The following is a 15,503-nucleotide window of genomic DNA, read 5'->3' on the forward strand; positions in this document are numbered from 1 at the left end:
TATCAAATTAAAATCAAATATCCAGAATTCCGGGTTCTTTTGGTGAAATTTTAAAATAGTGAACTGGAGAAAACCGTTTTTACTGATAGCGATATAAATGTCTATCTACAGCAATAGAAATTGTAAACGTGTGTGTGCGCACGTACACATTAAACCATTCGTAATCTGTTGGGTCAATATTTATCATACCTATCTATAAATTTACCAGAAGATATCATTCAAGAGAAGAAATTAGATGCATTTGATTCCAAATACCATAGAAAGATTCCAGGAATCAACGGCACAATCAAATTACCAACCAAGGAATCTCCAAACGACGTCTAGGCTGGTTCAGATATACCCTTAAGTTTAAGAGGAAAACCAAAATGAACTGGAAGCAGACTATCAAGAGATTTGATTGCAACGGGAAGAAACGGGGGGGGGGGCTTCAGATCAAAAACCAACCGATATTTTTGATGCAAGACCTGGAGTTCCTAAGTCTCATTCTTTATGATGTCATTCATTTTGAAGTAAATATATTTCATTTTTTTTTTGTTTTTACCAACTTTCCTCTCAATTATTTACATCATTTTTACTCCTATTACTTTTTTTATTCGTCCTTTCTCACACCATCCAGTGTGCACGGTGACATGATAGTTTTAGTAGTATGCTAAGTGTAATACATAAGGGGGGGAGTGGGGAGCGGGGTATTAGTTAAGTTATTTGATTTTGTGTTCCTCCATTCCACTTTTCAGATCCAAGAACTGAACTTCCTGACAAGTTTCCAGTTACAATCGTTACCTTATAATCGTTACAATCAACTTGTTTGTCATACCAAGTGACCTTAACAACAATTCATTATTTTGATTAATGAGAACAAAGCCGTTCTTGAATACAAAGTATTGTAGCAATGCTAATGAGAGTAAATGAATGATAACCAATTCCTTGGACTTCATAGGATAAGGAAATGATTGCAGAGTGCTGATCTTAATTGTAGGATATACTGAATACGAGCAACAACAACTTTTATTTTTTTGTGATGTACAATAGAGAGAGGTCAACAGGAATATTGTTAGCTTCTTCACACCAAATTAATTATATTCAATGCAATGTACTTTTCTTTTTATACATTTCTTCGAATCATAAAAGAAGAGATGGGCCACCATTACACTAACTTTTGCTAAAACTTAAATAATCTACCCTTAATTGTCAGCTTAAACTCCTATTCAGTTTAAGTGTCGAGTGTGATGATATTTTACTGAAAAAAATATTCCGACAATGTTTATTTTGTGAAGCATTTAATGATTCTTCTTTTAAAATACATTTTTACACTCAAAAAACTTGCACCATTTTTGGTTTCAATTTCTATTTTAGATATGCACACACATGTTGCTTCATTAGATGGGAATATTTTTTTATTTTATTCAAACACGTCATCGAGCACAACGCATCACCCGGAATTCACATATATTGCCGGATATTTTTTAAAAAATTTTTACACTTCGGAGTTACCACCTATCAAGGTCCAAAAGCAACTCGAGGATAAGGATTAATTAATGAAAGTTGGTAGTGTAGTAATCGTTAATGGTGTAAATTGGGTAGAATTTGATTATTTATGAGGACGGCTCAACAAGAATTTGTTTACATTAGATTTGAAGACTACCATGTTGTATTCAACCAGGAAGCAGAACAGTGTGCGACAGGCGGGCAGTTCTTGGAAAGAAACTTTGTTCATAAATCTGTTTAGATTTAGGCACAGAGAGTGGGGGAAATTGTTTATAGTGGGTGTAGCTAGTCGAGTGTTTTTTTTTTGGGGGGGGGGGGGTTGTGCTCCTGCCCAGATGTGGCAACAGTACTTCTATCTTAATGGGAGGTTCGCCCCCTCCCTCACCTTCCTATGGGATTAATACTATCAAAATAAGAAAAAAATGGTACTGCTATCATCGGAATCGTTCAGGCAGCTTACAGAAAAGACTGGAAGGTACCGAACAAAAGTTCGGTATTTTTTACTGGAAAATATCTTAGCAATGTTTATTTGGTGAAGCATTTCATTAAGATTTTTTTTTTTTTTTTCTTTTAATTGTACATTAAACCGTTTACCATTTTGGCATCAATATTGGAATATTAACCGAACTTAAAAACGTTTCCTCAAAGTCAATAGAAATCTCTGGAGTCAGAGTTGGAGGCAGTCGTGAAAATCGGTTAACCAAATCTATAATAAAAAAAATGTCATACAACATATTGTCTGTGTCAATGTTTTTAATAAACTTTTTTATGTATACTTTTTTTTATTTTTTTTTACAAATGTTCTTAAATTGGTGTAATGACCAAATCATGTGCCAAGTTATTCAATTAAATTTCAGAAAACTATTAAAAAAAGTTGATATGCAACAGAAAAAAAAACTGACGTGTAACAACCGTTATTCTTTAGTATGTCTATTTCTTTATCAAAAAAAAAAAAAAATTTAAAAAGGTATTTATGAAATTTAAAATTCAATATTTTGTATGCTATTCTATCGATTTTATTGCAAAATTAATCATTTTTGTGATCTTCATTGAATTATCTTTTCAAAAATGAAGATATTTTCTTACAAAGAATTAGGAGAACGAGAGGGAGAGGTCAATGATTGAAACAAGAAAGTAAAGACTCCCGGACACCATCGGGTAGATAATACAACTAGTACAAACACTGTCCTCGATCATGACTTAGAATTTTTATTTTTGTTCCTATACAAAGAACCCCTTTTAGAGAAGCTGGATTTTCCCCACAGTAAAAACTGACATTGTGTCTAACTCTGCCCTCGTGAGGACGCAAGTAAATAAGAACCAACATTCATTTAAGCAGAAAACAATTTATGACGTCATAAATGTTGACGTAACAAAAAGGATGAAATCACGGCTCGTCTATGCGTACAGTGATTATATATATGAGAACTAGAGTGTCTAGTATTCTATTAAACTCAGTGTTCATCTCGGTAGCACAGACTGGAAGATAAGATTAATCTCATAAATGCTAAATAATAAAAGAATATTATCCTTTAAAATCGAGACCATAGATGTATAGGTCATGGGATGTGGAAAATGACTAACAAAAGCGCAGCTTCTGTTATCTATCATAATATAAAATCGTCTTGCTTGGGCGTTGAAACTGTCCATCTGGTTCTGGTTTATGATGCACATGCATAGATAAAAACAAAACTTTTTTTTTTTCTTTTCTTTTAAAAAAGAAAAAAAAATCAACAGTTTACAGATGGTCTTTTTTATTTTACTGATTTTTAAATAGATTTACACATTTTTTCTGCACTCCCAACATAAACAAAACAAATATAAATAAATAAAACCAAAACTAATTAAAATAAAATACACAAATAATTTTTTCATAATTTTCCAATGAATGTTGAAACTAAAATACTAAGTAAAATTTATATATATATATATATATATATATATATATATATATATATATATATATATTTTATTTTATTTTTTTTACAGTGATCACCACTTATCAAGGCCCGGAAGCCACTCATGGATAAGGGTTATTGCAAGTACATTACGTTAGTGTGGAGATTTGATGAAGTGTTTACTTAAGGGGGCAGTTCATTAGGAATTTGTTAACGTTGGACTTGAAGACATCCAAGTTGTAGTCCGGTGGGAAGCAGGCAGACGGAACAGAGTTCCTCAGGCGTGCAGTTCTAAGAAAGAAGCTTTGTTCATGGAATCCGCGTTTTGATTTAGGCACAGATATAGAGTGGGGGAAATTTTTCACAGTGGATTCAGCTAGACGGGTGTTTTTCGTGAAAGATTGGCGAGGGGGGACCAGAGATTGGAGTTCAGACGAGCACCTACCATGGAAATAACGATAAAACAAGGATAGGCTCGCAACGTCTCTTCTGTGAGAGAGAGGTTGCAGGGTAGAGAAAAGGGCATCCCCACTAAGCCACGAAGTCTATTTTGTACTCTGTCAAGGCAGGATAGGCTGTTTTTAGCAGCTCCTGCTCAGATATGGCAACAGTATTCCATCCTTGGACGTACTTGGCTTTTATATAGATAGAGAATTGCATCAGTAGTGAGATGTCTTCTGGAGCGGTAGAAGGATCCCACCATCTTTCCAGCGACCTTGGCAACAGACTTGGTGTACGTGTTACATTTCAGATCAGGAGTAAAGGTCAAACCCAGAAGCTTGTCAAAACACGGGGCCTCACCCAGACGAGAGCCATCTATCACAATTGATGCCAGATGGGGATCAGAGCGTTGATGATGTAAGGATAGGAGTTTGGTTTTGGATGCATTAAAAGGTAACCAGCCACATCTTCCCCCACTGAACCACGCGCTCGAGATCAGAGGAGAGAGAATAAGAGAGAACTTTGTCATTTACAGCCTTTGATGTGTTACCGTAGATGGTCTCCAGCATTTATATTGCAGGCCTCCGATTTTTGTCCATCTACCTTATGAACCTATCGGAGAGAAATGATTTAATGATTGCGAAAACATTTCCAGTTATACCGTAGCTGGAAATCTTGTGAAGCAGACCCTTATGCCATACCTTGTCGAAGGCCTTTGATATGTCAAGAGCAATTGCCCTAGAAAGGAAGAATTTATGCATTACAAAAGTAGAATAGATAAAAAAAAAAAAAAAAAAAACATATTTACTTGCATCCCCACGTGGGTAAAGGTCAGATTGTGCGATTAAAAGGTTGGTTTTTCTTTTTTTTTTTGGGGGGGGGGTTCATTTAAAATATGCAAATAAAACAAAACTGTAAATGCCTTTTGCATTTTTTTTTTTTTTACATCGAAATTTTACGAATTTTATTTGTATTTTACATTGCAAGTTGGAATCGTTTTCAAACAAAAACATGTTTAGTATTTAAACTATTTTAAAGTCTTCTATATATTCTTTAATTGACAGTTTAAAGACATTAAAAATACTTATATATATATATATATATATATATATATAACTCAGATCAGCTGCCCAGTCATTGAAACCATGTTGATAAAAAGAAACTACTTCACGATCAACACAACACTTTTTTTATAAATGGAACATAAAAAATCGTACAATAAGTAACTGTTACCAAAGGCAATAAAAGTGACATCTCATAGTTAACTAGTTGGTTAAGAAAAAAATTAAGAAATTAAAACCATTTAACTGGTAAATCCTATTTCAGTTCCCTTTAATTTAAAAGTGAATTTCTCACAGTAACTGTAACCAAACGCAATAGCAATTACTTTTCTGGGTATTAGCTTTAGTTTTTTTACAATTTAAACTATTTTTAAATTTTTTTTTTATTGAATTGGATTCAATAATTGGCAGTTTAAAGACATTAAAATTACTTGCCAATGTTTATTAATATTTTAACGATTATGCAAACAATAGACTTCTTAGTCTGTTAAAAATGGGCAAAAGTTATAGCCGTTGACTTATAAGCACTTTACATCATACTTATAGAGTAATGTGATATTGTGGTGAATAATGTATTAATTCCTAACTGTGCATCGAACAGATACCATAATACTTAATTCGCTGCACCTTATCGTAACAAAAAAAAAAAAAAAAAAAAAAGCATTCATTAATTTTTATTATGAAATTGAGTGAATATAATCACACACACACACATATACTGTGGATATAATTAGGTTTAATGTTGAAACGACGCGGAAATCAATATTTTTTTAAAATATACTTTCACACAAATGTTTGTTATGTAAAAAAAAATATATATTCTTGATCTATTTACGTAATTGTTAAAAATATTTTCTTTCCATCACGAGTATCACATTTATACATTAATTATGTATACTCACTATTCCATAGCTAGCTACAACATATACTGACCCAACGGGTCATGGGTAGTCTCGTATAGATTAAAAATTAAATAAGTTTTATATAATTTTAATGAAAATAGTACAACATTAAATAATCAGATTTTTACAAAGACGAATTGTTATTCATTAAACAATTATATTTTTTATTAATTAATAATAATGGTTAGGTTAGAATTATCTGTGACATTACTGCATATATAAGCTGAACACAACTGACCCAATATAATAATACATAGCATATAATAATACATAGGAATAGACATGAATAGCCACCAATTGATATAATTAAATTAGTGTTAGAGAACATTATAACGATTGAAGTGGATAAATATATAAAAAGGGGAGGCCTCAAGTTTTGACAGGCTTCTGGCCTTGACCTTTACTCTTGATCTTAAATGGAATACATACATCAAATCTGTTGCCAAGGCCACTGGAAACCTGGTCGGATCCTTCTATCGATTAAGTAGATATCTCACTGCTGATGCAATTCTCTATCTATATAAGAGCCAGATACGTCCAAGGATGGAATACTGTTGCCACATATGGGCAAGAGATGTTAGAAAAGACTTTTCCTGCCTTAATAGGGTTCATAATAGACTTTGTGGCCTGGTGGGAGATGTCCTTTTCTGTTCGCTGCAACCTCTATCTCACAGAAGAGATGTTGCGAGTTTGTCTCTGCTTTATCGTTATTTTCATGGAAAGTGTTCGACTGAGCTTCAATCTATGGTCCCCCCCTTGCCAAACTTTCACAAGAAACACTAGACTAGCTGAAAACATTATCAATAATTTTCCACACTCTTTATCTGTGCCTAAACCTTAACATAGATTCCATGATCAAAGCTTCTTTCTTAGAACTGCACGCCTTCCATTTTCCTGCTTTCCAGCTGTCTATAATATGGTTGTCTTCAAGTCCAACGTGAACAAGTTTCTGATGAGCCGTTCCACTTAAGTTAACAAATTTACCAAACTTCCATTACTATCGATTACTATATTGTCCTTTTGACTACTCTACACTCTTTAACCATTATCCTTGAGTGGCCTATCGACCTTGATAAGTGGTGACGCCTATGTAAAAAAAAAAAAAAAAAAAAAAAAAAAAAAAAAGGTACATTTGGCATCAAGAGAATCCACAAGGCGTCAAAAATGACAGTTGCGATGTTGATAATGATTGTGATCTGATTGCGAGCATACCAAAGATCTGGCATTGGAAATGAGATCAAGACACCATTGCTAAGTGCACAATTGTCACCTATCTTTGAATTTATTTTATTTATTTATTTATTTTTTTTTACAGAAATCGCTCCAGACAGAGCATGAAGCCACATTATATAAGGAGCTAAAAGAACAAAAAAAAAAAAAAAAAACTTCAGGGTCAAAAACTAGCTAACAATGTTATATGGCTAGATTTTAACCCAAAAAACAGCAATTCTTCCCCTTTTATCAGAAACATGGCTCATGGAAGGTGAGGATAAAATAAGGGCAGCGAAAGTTAAACTCCAGATCCACTTCCTAATCTCCATGGACATTTTATATATTATGGAAAATGGTGCAAGAATTAATGAAACTAGGATTTAGAAAATTTGGTATAAAATAAAAAACTGAAGATAACTACACACAGTAAGCATACAATTATTATTCAGAAGAGTTGATTAAATTCTTTAAGTTGTTTGGTTTTCAGTTATTTAAAAATATATTTTTAATAATTGTATAATAAAAGATTTTTGAAAGAAAATAAAAGTGATCAGTATGAATTGTCTTTGAATGAAGTAAAAACACGAACACACGGGATTATATCTTTCAAAAGTAAATCTCCGCCCACTCTCAACATTTTTTTTGTTTAGGATTGAAAATAAAGAGTTTTTATATAAATTGGATCAAACCATTTTTTAAACCAGATTTCTGAAGCAGGAATTGAAATTTACCAAATAACATTATTTCAATAGAAGAGTGGAAGAGGGATGAGATAAAATCTAACATTAAAATCAAAACTGAAAACTACTACGAAAGTCTTTTTTTTTTTTTTTGGTAAAATTGTGAATCAGGTGATTTTACAGGCCTTGGCATAACTACATGTTATATAGCAGAGATGTGTAGACGTATTATATAGAATATAAAAGAAGATGCCAAGAAATGCAATCATAAGTCTGGTAAGTGGCTAGATGAGGAGGCAGCTGAAGATGTACTCTTGAGATTGTGTAGCATCTAATGTGTATCAAGCACTTTTGTAAAGTAGAATACATCAGTCACCTTCAAGGGCAACTATGCCAATAAATGCTGCTCGAAGATTCCGCTGCCAAGAGGAACTACTGTAGTCAAAGAAAAAAATAAATAATTCTAGCCATGATGGCAGCGAAATGAACAGTTCAGATGGTGGAATTTTCTAAACAAATAAAATAGATATCGGTGACAATTTTTTCATGAATGTCAAAGAAGAAGCAAAATGGTGTTTGCTAGTCGAGTAGGAATGGAATTGATTCTTGAATGAAAATTTGGTTCAAGCAGGGATGATAAAAAGGTCAGTAGACAATAGAAATAAAGTAGCATGAAAAATATAGCGGTTAAAAGGAATATGAAGACGTAAAGAATACGAACAAAAAAGTAAAAACACAAAATAATGATAAAGAAAATCAATAAGAAAAGATTAATGTTGCATAAGAAATATAAACAAATGAATTAGCGCTTCAAATTATGTGCATTTAACTATAAAAAAAATGATAAAATATACAATGTTTCTGAATTTTGGAGATGAGGATTGATAATGTGGACTATTTGAATTATCCATGAGGTAATAAAGACCCATGATCTAACGAATAAAGTATTGGATAAATTGCAGTTGTGACACTCTTCTGGAGGTTAAAGGTTCAATCTTCAGTGTGAGCAACACTCAACAATACAATTGTGAATTACTTAAAACTTCTACCCACTCATGGCTGACGGAAGAGCATGGATTAAATAAAGGGTTTTGTTCGAAATTCTGTACAGATTCCCATATTTTTTTTAAAAGATTTGCTGGTTTGACAAGACACGCCTGAAGAAGGCCAGAGGTTACATCAGTCAAAATGTTATGAAAACACTAAAATTGAGAATAGTAGTCCAAGCAATCCAAATACAAAATATACAATGTCGTAAATTGAAAGTTTGACAAAGTTTTTGCGTTTGAAAGTTGTCAGCAACGATGCAGCAATAGTTTGTCTATGCCAACAGGTTGTTGTCATGTGTAAACAATTGAACTCTTGAATCGCATGTTTTTTTGTTTTATTCTTTTTCACCTCCAAACAATGGATATTGCCACTTGAAACGTCAGGACTACTATTTGGGATCATATCTAACAGTGTATGGAGTTGAGCAGCAAGATGTCCGTTCACATTACATTTAAACTTCTGCAGTTTAGTACAGTCAGAGAAGTGAAAAACAGAAAGGAAATTTTAAAGTCCAGCAGTCCAATAGATGAAACTATTAGAATAGAAGATTTTCTCGAATCTAAGGACCTCAACAGTGAAGGGTTAAGATTTTGCTGGTTGTCAGAAATATGTACATTGTGGAACCACAATTGCTAGGAGTTCATCGGAGCACATTCCATTAAAGTGCTTGTAAAACAAGCACAGTTATGCAACATTGTAACGATGAAACAGAGGTTGTAGTTTGATCGATAGTGTCGGACTTGTTAGATTTAAGATTTATAAAAGAATATCCAGAGTGAGAGACTAGTGGTAGATGCATCAGCTCAGATGTGGCAACAATACTCATACTAAAAAACCTTGAATTTCTATTCTTGCTCTCAGAACCGATTCAACTCATCTATTTCTTCCTACACTTGGTTCTTTGTTATTGAGGTCTTACAAAAACAAATTCACAGGTGAATGATTCTAAGAAAAGCCTGTTGCTCCAGCTAGACAAGACATCAAAGAGATTACGATATTCATAAGTTAGACACCAGTGACAAGTTTACACAATGATACAGCCATAGAAAACCTCTTCATAATTACAACAAAATATTTGTGTGGATGGAGGAGAGAGAGAAGGAGGGGGGGGGACTTTGAGTTAATAATGTATTAATAGTTGTAATAATATTTTGAATGCAATAATCACAACACACACTCAACGACTGTTAGCAGTAGTACAAAAAGGAAGTTAAAATTAGAATTATATACATACTAGCTAGCATACCCATCCCAGCATGTAACATTTTCATGTCAAAAACTGTAGCCTAAGTAAAATGAACTTTTCAGCTAGGTTTGAAGCCAAATGCAAACAATACTTTTTACAATATTAATAACTGACAAAGGGTGTGTTATGTCAGTTGATTGAGAGAGAGGAGAGGGCACTTCTGCATTACATGGACGGCACTATTTTTTTTCTTTTTGTGTTACACAGTTGGCACTTCTCAGTCTGTAAAGTTTCAACCTGATTCAAAAGTGACAATAAGTCAACGAAATTCATTCATTTCATGCAAATTGTTTATTATTTTAAAAATTTAAAACTATAATATAACTTTGTTAACCCTTCAACAGGTGCCACAAAAAAAATTTAAAACTATAATATTACTTTGTTAACCCTTCAACAGTTGCCACAAAAATTTAAAACTATTGTTACAGTGACAATTTTACTTTAATTCAAAAAAATGAAAAACAAAAAATTCAATGTTGTTTTAATTCGAAAAATGTTTCATTCATTAAATTGTTTGGGGGAAAAAAAATCCAATTTTTTCTTTAAGTCAAAAAAAAAAAAAAAGGGGGGTTGAAGGGTGATGCTTAAAAGGTGCAGGTAGCAATCGGGGTTGCAAAAAAAGAAATCCTCCTTAAGCGAAACGGGGTCTGGTAACAGCACTATCTAAACTTCCGGAGTAGAAGACTAACGGTCTGGTCTCTATGATAACACAGTACAGACAGAACTGGTAGAGAGAGACCAACCCTGAATATATAGCTTGTAATCACCTCCCACCCCTCCTACTCAATCCTGACTATAAATATCAGAAGTAAATAAACATTCAAGTCGGTCCCAATATCCCCCCCCCCCCGTCGCTGAGCCTGCCAGATGTAAGTAACATTCATCCAACTCAATTTTTTTTCCACAAAATGTTTCAGAAAAAAAAAAAAAAAAAAAAACAATCATTTTCACGATAGAAGATAAACATCTTTCAAATATGCTCGGTCATATCTATGCACTATGTTTTAAGGTAAACTAATTTGTATATTGTTTTGCAAAAGGACATCTCACTAGTTAACTACTCACTTTTATTTTCTTTGATGAGGGTTTTCATTTTATTATAACGCACAGTTATGAGTTTTCTATATCTTTTTTTTTTCAGTCAAATTTGATGACTGTTGGGCACAAAACTGACATACGCACACACACATGCATATATAGTCTATGTGTGAAAAGTATAAAGCGTGTAATTATGTAATTAGTTTCTTCCTCTTGGAAACTAATGATTTCTAGTATAAAAACCATTACGAACTCTACATATTAGATAAAAGAAAAGCATCAATTTAATATGAAAAGAGTTGTTAAAAATAGTAAAAAAAAATGTATGATTAATGTTTTCAATCACATTAAAAATCTATCTCATCTTTTCATTGAAAACACTTGTATTATGATAATATAGAATTTCAAACTGAATCCTTAACTGAACTCACGGGGGGGGGGGAGCAGCACGCTCTCATTCATGACAGAGTAGAAGGAGCCTTAAACCAAATCCTTTTTTATTCCAAAGTTGTAGTAATAACTAATATTTACATCTAGAAATGAAAATAGGTATAAGGCTCCTAAAGTCTGTACTAAAGACTTCTACTCGGTCATGCCTGACTGAGCAAGAGTGTGAGTTCAACTAAGGATTCCGTTTGAAATTCTGAGCAGATTCTCGAGTTTGACAAAAATACTGACAAAATACACTTGAAGATTAGAGGTTACATCGACTGAAACGTTTTGAAAATAATCCTCAAGATGAGAGTAATCTGAGGAATCCAAATATGAACAATAATCGCCATCTCAAAAATTCAGAACTGTAATAATAAAAATGTCATTGCATAAACAATTTTTTTTTTTCAAATATAAAAAGAATTTTTTTTTTATCTATAGTGATTCCTATTTTGTTTGCTTTACAACATGGACATGTTTTCATAATTTTTCATTTGTTTCATTTGTCTGACAAGTAAAATGTTTATTAGTTTGTTTATTTTTTGTTTTTTTAAGAAACACTATCTAGTTAGCCTTAACCTGACAGATATCAGTCTCCAATGATTTGCATGAAAAAAAAAAAAAATCTTTAAGATAACTGAAACGAGACATTTGAATGACATTTTTTTTAAACAAAGTATTTCTACTATTATATAAAAGGGACTGTGTGTGCGCACGAGCGCGAGTTCGTTCACTATGGACTCCTTAATGGCTGGGCCGACTTGAAATTCCACACAAACGTACTTTATGTGCCTGGCAGTGTTCTTAGACAGGTATCTGAATGTCTTTAAGTATCAATAATCAAAAAAAAAATCTGATGAAAGAAGGAACAGGCAATTTTGATTACAGTTTACGCCTTATACAGCCTAACATGACAAATGTATTTGAAAAGTTTCATTACAGCCAAGCAGAAAGGCCCAACATATAAAAATTCGCAGTAGATTCTCTTCAATGCAATGTAGACTACAATGTATTGCTATAATGTATTGTCGACTAATTCACTGTGGGGATGCATGTGATCTGTGCACCACGGTAGATCCCCAACTAGAGTAGGCAATCAATTTGATTGAAAAAAATGGGCTTCACCGATTTCAATGACAATAAATATACGAGGGTGAAAATTTCGTTAAATCTTCATTCAATCTCAGGCAACGTTGGGTCTCTTTGCTAGCAATTTACTGAAAGATGCAATCCATATCAATTCAGAAAGCCTTCAATTTGTTGTAATCTCATATCAAAGCCATATTAGTGATGGGACGATTCAAATATTTTCCTTGATTCCAATACAATTAACGATTCCGGGCTAAATTCCTGATTCTGATACAATTACCGATTCTGATTCTTAATTAATCTCTAAATATTTAACTACAGAGTTGTTATTTTCCCCAATTTTCTGTAAAAAACGCACATGTTAAATATGCAGATATTTTTGAAAACGTAAAATTACACTTGTGAAGAATGATCTATCGATTTTAGCTTTACCTGTATTTTAAAATCAATAAATATTTATTATTTTATCATTATTACCAGCAATGGAAGATTTTGTTTTAAACAAAATCCAATTAAAAAAAAAAAAAAAAAAAAAAGACAATGAAAAAAAAATCGATTTGGCATCGGAAAATAGCACAAATTTTTCCGATTCCCCCAAATTTGTTAGTTTTTCCGATTCCCGATTAATCATCCCAACACTTGTAGAAATGTATAAGAATTTAGTGGACAGTATTCTAACATATATCTTTCTGAGAAGGAACTCCTAAATAAAATTAAAATTGAATAATAAAGAAAAGAATTTCATAACAGAAATTACATATAAGTAAATTGAAATGATTCGATGTATGGAACGAGCATCTCAAAATAAGTCAAGTGAAGAAATTATATGTGTTTGATTTCAAGTGTTTTACAAGGATTCCATGGATTAATTGGAACAATCGAATTATCAACCAAGAAGTCAGAGATCGCATTAACCAACAGGTAGTATAGTCAATCTGCAAACAACGTCTAGGCTAGCTCGGACATACACTAAGATTGGCACCAGAGAGAATTGCTAACCAAGTGCTCCAATGGATCCCTGATGAAAAAAGAGGAAGACCAAAGATGAACTGGAATCAGGCAATCGAAAAATATTTTATTGCCATGAGAAAAAATTGAAGGGACGCTGTGAATTGAGGTTCAGATCAAACAAGGCCGATAGCCATTAGTCGCATGCTCTTGTGTAATGAATGAATGCGTGAATGTAGGATTGACATGAAATTCTTAAAGATAAACTAAAATGACCGAAAAATGGGCTGAAAGGACTTAAATAAAAAGTAAATGACTTAAAATGACTTTAATGAACTTAAAGATGAATTGAATGACCTTAAGAATGACTTGAATGCTTAAAAAATAACTGGAATCCTTCAAAAACAACTTGAATGATCTGGAGAATGACTTGAATGGCTTTGAGACTGACTGGTTGTAAAACGGGTGATCATTTTACATTAAATTAATACAGAAAAGTGATCCCCACTTTATATCACAAAGTTACATACATAAGTACAGCATGTAGTAAGAACAGATATTATACTTTGATCTTGGCCAAAAGCTAAGAACAGCATCTATTAACAACAGACCTTTGATCTTAACCAAAAAGGCCAAGCACAAAAGTGCTATGGACAGACCGACCGACTGAGTGACTTATAGAGTCACTTGCACGCGACTAAAAAGAATGGCATACTTTAATTGCCTCATGCGTTGCAAGTTAATTAACCAAAAATAATTTTATTTATATATTACTTTAAGAAAAGCATTTTATTTTTTCAAGTAAAAATAAAAAAATTAAATCCTATGACAAATTAAAACAATCTTATATGCATTTTCTCATACAAATATCTGAAAGGATCTTTGAGATATGCAGATATTCAACCGTTTTTCTCTTTTACTTATTAAACATTGAATTTGTAAAGTGAACCATCAATTTTATATATTTTAATTTCCTTATATTTTTGCTGGGAATGAGGTATCCAGTAGGATTATTACTGGAATGATGAAGATCTGCCTAAGTACTAGACTATATAACATAAGAGTTAGAAGCACCAACTGTCAGCTCGACAGATGAGTATTGATCCCAGCTTAAAATATCTACTTATTTAGCTGCACAAAAGAAACAATGAAAATGGTGTGCCATCAATTTTGGCGCCACAAGTACATTCGTATCAAAATAAGCTGAGCCAGTTTTTAGTAGATTTCATTGTAAGTTTTCAGGTCATTATCCAATTGGAAGGTAAAATTTCGAACCAAGTAGGGTTTTCCTGATTGATTCCAAGAGATTCCAATTTGGTCATACAAAACATTTGTTTATAACAAGTTTATTTGATCTACATGTGGAGAAAGTTGAGAATTCCTGCCGAATCCAGAAACAAGAGTTGTTATGAAGTAACAAATTGTGCCACAAGTTTGTTAGTTTTCCTTCAAATCTAAAAAAAATAAGAGTCATTTCTGTAAAAGCACTTTAGAGTTGCAGGTCATTTGGAAGTTTATACAACAGATAAATCTCAATATCGAAATAAATAGAATGAAAGAATATTTTCTTTAGTTTAGAAAAGCTAAAAAAAAAATGTAGCAAAAAAACATTTTTTTCTTCTAAAACAAATAAAAACGGAACAATGGTTTTAGAATAAGCAGGATCAGTATGATTTCCAGAAAGCCAAAATGTTAGATTTTTTATGGTTTCTGTGAGTTTGAGGTAGTTTAAATGAATTGAAAAATAACAAATAGCCATATCATAAAATGTACTTTTTCAAACCTCAGATGCAAATTAGTTAATCTATAATATATAGTACTAGCTGAAAGTCTGGCGTTGCTCGGTCGTACAATACATTTAAACATATTTTAATTTATGTAGATTTTCGTATGTATTATTATAGAATCAATCCTCTATTGAATATTATGTATTACAAAGAATAATTTGCTCAGTGGACTACTTCCTAAAACAAAATGTAAATAAAAATAAAATAAAATAAAAATAATAATGATAATGTAGT

At 32.4% G+C, this 15,503-nt stretch overlaps 2 protein-coding genes across 7 annotated transcripts in view; both read right to left on the reverse strand.

Moving 5' to 3' along the window:
• LOC145277479 (SNF-related serine/threonine-protein kinase-like) overlaps positions 1–15,503 on the reverse strand; it is a 307,515-nt gene that overhangs the window by 232,863 nt on the left and 59,149 nt on the right. The window lies entirely within an intron of this gene.
• LOC145277481 (uncharacterized) overlaps positions 1–15,503 on the reverse strand; it is a 367,340-nt gene that overhangs the window by 13,601 nt on the left and 338,236 nt on the right. The window lies entirely within an intron of this gene.

Source organism: Euprymna scolopes, chromosome 6, assembly GCF_053919585.1.
Source record: "Euprymna scolopes isolate OS-2025 chromosome 6, ASM5391958v1, whole genome shotgun sequence".
Taxonomy (NCBI): Eukaryota; Metazoa; Mollusca; class Cephalopoda; order Sepiida; family Sepiolidae; genus Euprymna; species Euprymna scolopes.